Raw genomic sequence first — 7,695 nt, 5'->3', positions numbered from 1 at the left:
TGGACTCTTCAAAAAGAATACGCTCATAAGAATGCAGCACTGTAAGTGGCAAAAGAAAGGTGTGAAAAAGTAGAAAAGCAAAGTAAATCAAACAAAGATGAAAAAAAATCGATCTCTCTATTTCCTGTGAGGTATTGCTGTCACTGGTTTATATAGCAGAGAACTGGATAGCAATATAGGAAGAACTCAACTTCAATCAGTGAGATTCAGTGGGTAACATTACATGAATAATTGGGGCTAGGATATGACTTCATCAGCAAATTGAACATTTGCAAAGGTGCAAAATGTAGATAGTAGAAGAAAATATGCTCTTTCCCTTGGAGAAATAAAAAATTACCATTTACTTTTTTAAAGAAAAGTTCAGGAGAAATATCATTAGAGGGGTTAGTGAATTTACTAATCTTCATCATAGATGGTAACCCTAATAGGAAACATATTTGCTTTATGTGAAGTCCAATTTCCAAAGGCCTAATGCTAATCATTGCCTATATCACTGACATTATTTAGTCTACGTCACAGGCATAATCTCTCACACTCGATCTTCTCAAGCAGTATGAATTGAAACTATCTCAGGTTTTCTGACTTAATCCAAAATTAGAATACGTCTTCAAAACAATTAAAAATCAATTTGAAAAGTCTTAAGAGTGTTCATATATCTAAGCAGTATATGTATTTCAATCCATATCTTGAATATTTTAAGCTGTAACAAGCTTTACAATATTGTTTGTTTATGTATAGACACACATGCGTATATTATGTTAATAAGTCACTCAAGTGGGTGCAGTGCATGGCCAAACAAACCTGAAGCTAAAAGCAAAAAGATCAATTTTATTCTCCAGAATGAAGCATGTGACACTAACCTGATAGAAAGCATTAAAAATACATATGATCTGAATCTATATGAACATACAACATTGTGGAAAACTACTTTTATTTTGCCCCTAGTATCAATAAAATATTTTCCAGCATATTTACTAAACTCTGAGCAGTATTTTACATACAATTCTGTTTACAATCAATCATAATAGAAGATAACAGGAAGTTATTTATAAAGCTGTAAGTAGTGTTTCTGCACATTTAGTAGGAAATAATCTACATTATCAAACATCTCAAAGTATTCAAAGATGCATGCCTTCAAAGCTAAGTAATTATTGCTTTAAATTATGCAAAATCTATTAGGTGGCCTTTTCAAATCATGGCAGAGATTTTGTTTTAAATTACATCAGAAAAAAAATCAGTATACACATTTTTCTCTTCTTTTTTTAAAAAAAAATTTGGAGGTACTGGAGTTTGAACACAGGGACCTTATGCTTGCTAGGCAGAAGCTGTACCACTTGAGCCTCACCTCCAGCCCCTTTCACATTTTTTTATATTAATAATGTGCTGTCATTTTTATTGGGGACAGAACAAAGAAAATGTCACAGTTACTTGTTTTTGTTTTTGTTTTTTTCAATCTGGCACAGGACACAAAAAACAGTTATCAACAGAAAATATTTGTAATGTCCCCTAAATAGATTATTTACAAATATTTGAAAAATTTACTTTAGTGGTAGGACTGCAGTTTTGTCCTTGAAATAACAGTTTACAAAGAAAAAAATCTACAATAGAGCTTTTTTGTTAGAAACATAATTGTCCTTGATTTAGCCTTCATTAAAGATGGTCAATAAGAAAATGGAGTTTTTTTTTTTTTTCTTCCCAGGTAATTGTCACATAAGGTCTACTTATTTTCTGTGTACTCCTTCACTCTCCATGCCACTTTAGTTTGATTACCTCCTAAGTACTCTCTGTATGATCTTTCTCTTTTGCACACATCTGTGCCAGAGCTTCTGGTGCCATTTCTTCTATTCTGCTCTTCACAGGGACTCTACTGTGGCAGTTCCTCCCTTTGCTTTGTCTTTTTCTTCTTCGGTTTCTGCTGTTCCCCTTATTTCTTTCAGAACCTCTCTTTTGTGCTCTGTCATGGTTTCTGGACTTTTTGTCAGAATCAGAATGGCTCCACTTGCTATTCTCCCCAGAGTGCTCTTGTTTTAAAAGCCTAGGTTTTCCTTGGCTCTTTTTATGTTATTATAACTGCTAGAAAATTCCTCATTAAGTTTTCTCTTCTTAAAATTCTCTTCAGAGTCACTGTTATTATTTCTGAAGCACTTGATTTTCTGTCGTTTTTTTCCTTTCTGTTTTCTTTACTTTTTTTTCATTCTCAGTGCTGCTTTTTCAAGTTTCAGTAGAGGAAGAGTAGGAGGATTTTTTTTTTTATGTTTTCTGTGTTTACTTCTGCTCTTTTGTAACTTTTTTTTTCTATTCTCTTTCCTTTCCTTTAGTTTCTTTTAAAGTTTGTCCAATTTCCTGAAGAGTTTCTGGTTTTCTATGGTTGTCAGTAACTTTAAAAATTCAATTTCTAGATCTCTTCACACTCACTTGGGACAAAGTCATTTGACGGATAACTTGCAGTCAAATTTCTCCCCAGGACATGTGTTTCAGTGCAAACCCACTGTTTCTCTTTTTTGCTATTACCTCGGAGAGGTGCATTGATGGCTCTGAGCCAAAGTACAGTCTCTGTCCATGTTGACATAACCCCATTTGTGACATTAAACACACCTCATATTTCTAATCTGAACTTTGATGTTTAGGTCATCTTTGGTGTGTTTTTTTCACGAAGCTTCTTTCTGCTATTTGTATTGGTATTGTCACTCCTGTCTCTTCTTTCTGTTTGTTTTCTATTTCAGCTCCTTTTGGAGCCTCATACATTAATTTGTGGCCTTTCTTTACAAGTTCAACTCTGTTATCATATCATTCTTGCTTTAAGTCACTTTTGTATTAATTTTTCTTTTATCTTTTTATCATATGACATTTTCTGTTCTGCCATCTATACCTTTTTGCTATTAGATTTGAAGGCATGGTCCTGCAGCATTTGGTTAAAGACCTTGGAGTCCAAAGGTGGGAAGGCAACAGCAAGGTCTGAGAGAAATGTTAACAAACTCCAACGTAACAGGAATTGTGTAAACACATTTTTCATTATAAGTTAAAAACACTTAAAAATATGTTTCTGTGAAAAATATTTTTAATTTCATTTCTATCAGCAAGTAAAATAATCAAATGAAGTTCACATTTTAGGAATTAGATGGTGATATATAGGCTTTCAGACCCAAAGAGAATAATTGAATAATTTCATTATAACTTTCACTGCTTCTGTAAGTTTTTATGTTGTGATAGAAAATTTTTAAATTGATCTGTGGGAAAGACATATGTGCTCATGTTATCTACAGAGAAGGAGATGAGGCAACAGGTACTACTTGCAGTAGAGTGACTATATTAGCTTATAAGGATTTCCACAATAAAATATCATAGACTGTAGATTAGACAATGGAAATTTATTTTCTCCCAATTCTGGACGCTAGAAGTTCAACATCAAGGCTCTTGCAGGATTAGCTTCCTCTCGGGCCTGTCTTTAGTTTTCAGATGGGCATCTTTCTCCTCATAGTCTTCCGTTTTTGCATGTCTGGGTCCTAAATTCCTCCTCTTATAAAGACACTAATGATAACAAGTTAGGGAATATCTAATGTCCTCTTTCAAGTGTCTCTCATTAAATACATTTTTTCCTAATAAAGTGAAATTCTCAGATATCGGGAATTAGAACATCAACACATAAGGTCTTGAGTGATGTAATACAGCCCAAAGCAGTTATGATAGGAAATGTGGCCTCCAAATGCAGTTTGTCCTGGAGGCAACCTCAATGTGCAACAACCATAAACAAGTTCTTTACACCTAAATATCACTACTAAAACAAACACATGAAATACATCAGGGGATTGAATTTCTTATGGCCATTCACAGAATTTTATTTTCATGTTAAAATGGCATTTAAATGCACCAATCTCCTGAACTTGCAGAAAAAATTGACAAATGAGTTAAAACAAGGTTTTGGTGAAGAAATTGTGAATTCATGGCTTAGAGAAGTTTGTCAACGTCCTTATTTTCTTTAGCCTCTCTCAATTTGTATCTTTTTTGTCATAGTAATTTCATTCTTATAAAATATATTTCACTTCTATATATATATTCTCCTTCAATATTAAAAAGCATAATGATATTTAATATTTTGAAGTGGTTTTATTTAAATTATTAAAATACATTAACATTTTTATCAGGAAAATATTTATATATCTAAATGTATATTAGGGCATAATATATAGTACCTAAAATATGATATATTAATCTATGGAAGTATGAGATTGTAAAGTCATATTTTCTTCCCACATATATAAAGCAAACATTTTTACAATATATTTTTATTAATGAATACTCACCAGTATGATTGCACATAATAAATAGCTTTATAGGATAACTGGCTGAGTGATCCTTGAGGAAAAAAGGACCACAACAACTATGTCCTTGAATTGTCACTTTTTATTCCCAAGGTTGTGACCAAGCCAAAGAAAGAATGACAGTAGGGAAAGGACGGAATGTTCAAATAAATGTTATCTGAAAGAGCACTGAGTTCCCACATGTATACTAATACATGTGGTGCAAACCAATCCTATAAAGTATGCTATGTAGTATATTAGTATTAGTAATATGAATATTATCTCAAAGAGAACCCACTTTTCTGCATGTACACCTCAGGCTGCTGTTCTTTGGAATGCTGATCACACAACGGAACAAAACAAGCTACAGGTGCCAATGCGTACATAGTCTGAACTATAAAACCCTTCTCTCCGTGGTGACTGTGTGTGGAACACTGTGGACAGGCTAAGTGTAACTTGTCCAGCTGGCAACCACCAGACTTGCATTGTGGAGAAGCAGAGTACTCTGCACTTTCCAGCAGAGCGCTTTGGTGAGGCTATGTGCTGCTACCACCAGCCCCTCACTGTTAGTGAGTTCCAATAAACTTTACATCTCACATGCCGCCTGTAGTTATTTTCTTCAGTCTTTCCACAGCCTGTCCCATTGCCAAGCACAGCTGTGCTGTGGACACAATAATGGGGTTTACAATACACATTTTTTGAAATACCAAATGAATACCAGAAGAAGTATAATTTTGTCAGATATTATATATAATTTATTCAGAAATAGTCTAGAGAATTCATATTCACTAGATTAATATGTAGGTCATAAAAAAGAACTTGGTGGCCGTACAAAACTCAATAACACTGCAGTATGCCCATGTCTTCCCACAACACCTAGATTCCATCAAGCTGTGGCTTATTATTCATTGAACACCTTTTGTACAACAATTCTATCAAAATTTTAATGAAAACTACATGCATATTCATATATGTAATTAAAAACAAAATGGCATTTATTTTTTAATATTACCCTAACATTTTGGAAAGTTTTTACAGTGATTATGCCATAGGAAAATTTGACATCCACATAAAGGACTGCTCTCTTCATCACAAAGTGAGAATGAAATGTTTCAAAAGTTGAAATTGATAGGAGGATATTTTGTGCTCATTAAACTGCATGCCATAAAACTGGTTTCCATGATCATCTGACATTAACTGAGGAAGGATATAAGACTATCACTTTCTCTCAGATGATATGTAAACCTTTTATTTGTTCATCTTAAACAGATGTAACAATATGAGATATTTCATCTTGTGTAATCTAAAAATGATAACTTTACATCATCCTTGGCAAAGAAGTGCAGAAGAGCGAACACAATCAAGAACAAATTCATTTTAATAATTAATATTAAGTCTGGAATGCCTGAAACTTAATAGCAATGAAAATGCATTTTGGATTACTTATAAAAACAACATGTCATATTTAAAAAGAATACTGAATCTTTCTTCAGCTTTTAAAGAGATTTTTGATAGAGTAAGTAAATAATTCAAAAAATTAGGTTAAATGTTGTAGCACTATATTTATGGCTATATTCACAGAAATGCAGATGATAAGCTTAAATCCATTCATTCTGAATTTAATATTATGATTAAAAACTTGGCTGTGGTATATTTAATTTACTTTTGCTGTTGCACTGATTCATACTATTAAATGCACATGATGGCAAAAATATAAATATTTAAAAAGCAGCATGTAACCAAAATAAGAAGTTTTATGCTGGACATGGTGGCTCAAGCCTGTTATCCTACCTACTCAGGAGGCAGAGGTCTGGAAGATCATAGCTCAAGATCAGTCCAGGCAAAAAGTCTGGGAGACCCCAACTGAGCCAATGGTTGGGCATAGTGATATGTTCCTGTCATCCTGGTACCTGAGGAGCATAAATAGGAGGATCACAGACCAGGCCATCCTGGGCATAAAGCAAGACCCTATCTCAAAAGTAACTAAAGCAACCTCATCCCCACCATAAACACATGAAAGAAAGGAAGGAAGGGAGGAAGAGAGAGAGAAAGAGAGAGAGAGAGGAGAGAGAGAGAAGAAAGAAAGAAAGAAAGAAAGAAAGAAAGAAAGAAAGAAAGAAAGAAAGAAAGAAAGAAAGAAAGAAAGAAAGAAAGAAAGAAAGAAAGAAAGAAAGAGTGGGCCTGTGGTATGATTCAAGTGACAGAGCATCTGCCTAATAATCATGATGTTCTGAATTCAATCCCAGAAATACCAAAAAATTCTAACTAAAAGAACAATTATGTATTTAAACATTGCTTAACAAGATAAGTTTTAGTAAATTTCTGAATATGAAACAAAAAGAAAAATAAACTTCATTTATCAAAATATTGTAACTAAAATTAAATTTAGATGCTTCTGCTTTGATGGCACTTGACACTTTGCTTTTTCAAAAGTAAATATCCTACTATAGAGGAAGTATGCCTGAAAATAGAATACTGAAATTATAAAAAAGATAAGTATAAAATAGAGTTTATAGAGAGAATACATATGATCAAAGCACATTATAATGCATGCATGGAAATATCACAATGACATCTCTTTGTATTATTAATATATGCTAGTAAAATATTAATGAAGTAGAAAAATATTTCAGTGGCATAGGTAACTTTGTACTGAATAGATATCTCTATTTATAAAAGGATATATTTCAAATGTACATACTTTTGTTATAAATTTCTTCATTTCAGAATTGCAAACAAAAAATTACAGTAACTCTCATAATAGATTTTTTCTATGATAGATATTTGTGGATCTCATTAAAGTGGGAATTTTAAGAACTCTGAAAACTATTATTAAGTTTACAATATGAAATACATATTTCCAAAGTTAATATCAAACTCAACATGGCCAGAACTTGTAGCCACTCAGAAATAAAAAGTGCTAGAAAAGCCTATTCACATGAGCCTACAAACTCATGTTTGGAACCCTCCACAAAGTTGCTTTCATTCATACTTTCCTTTTTTTCTCTATTTTAAGAACACCAAAAATTCATTCCTCTGAGCTATCAAAGAATATTAACTGTTTCAGAAACTCTTACTTTTTTTCAAAAGTATTTAGAAAATTATAAAATTTTGAGAGCTTAACACAAATTCAAATTGCAAAAATAATTAAAGGGAGGGGGTGGGGGCAGGGAGGAGAAATGAACCAAGCCTTGTATGCACATATGAATAATAAAAGAAAAATGAAAAAAAAAAATCAAGAAAATTAAATAATTTATTTTTTCAGTAATATAATGAGAGTAAGTAGTACATTGTTAATATTTTGTGTATTATTTTAAAATTCATGGTAATCAGTAAAAAGTTGTCTTTTCTCTCAACAGCATTACTTCTCCCCTTTCTCTGTATTGTGTTTCTCCTA

The 7,695-nt window shown here is 32.6% G+C and overlaps 1 pseudogene; it reads right to left on the bottom strand.

The window, feature by feature from the left end:
* Positions 1–1,717: 1,717 nt before the first annotated feature.
* LOC109676731 (corepressor interacting with RBPJ 1 pseudogene) lies at positions 1,718–3,013 on the bottom strand (annotated as a pseudogene).
* Positions 3,014–7,695: the final 4,682 nt, after the last annotated feature.

Source organism: Castor canadensis, chromosome 5, assembly GCF_047511655.1.
Source record: "Castor canadensis chromosome 5, mCasCan1.hap1v2, whole genome shotgun sequence".
NCBI lineage: Eukaryota > Metazoa > Chordata > Mammalia > Rodentia > Castoridae > Castor > Castor canadensis.
Note: the sequence above shows the minus strand (reverse complement) of the source record. Positions and strands in the feature narration are given on the sequence as shown.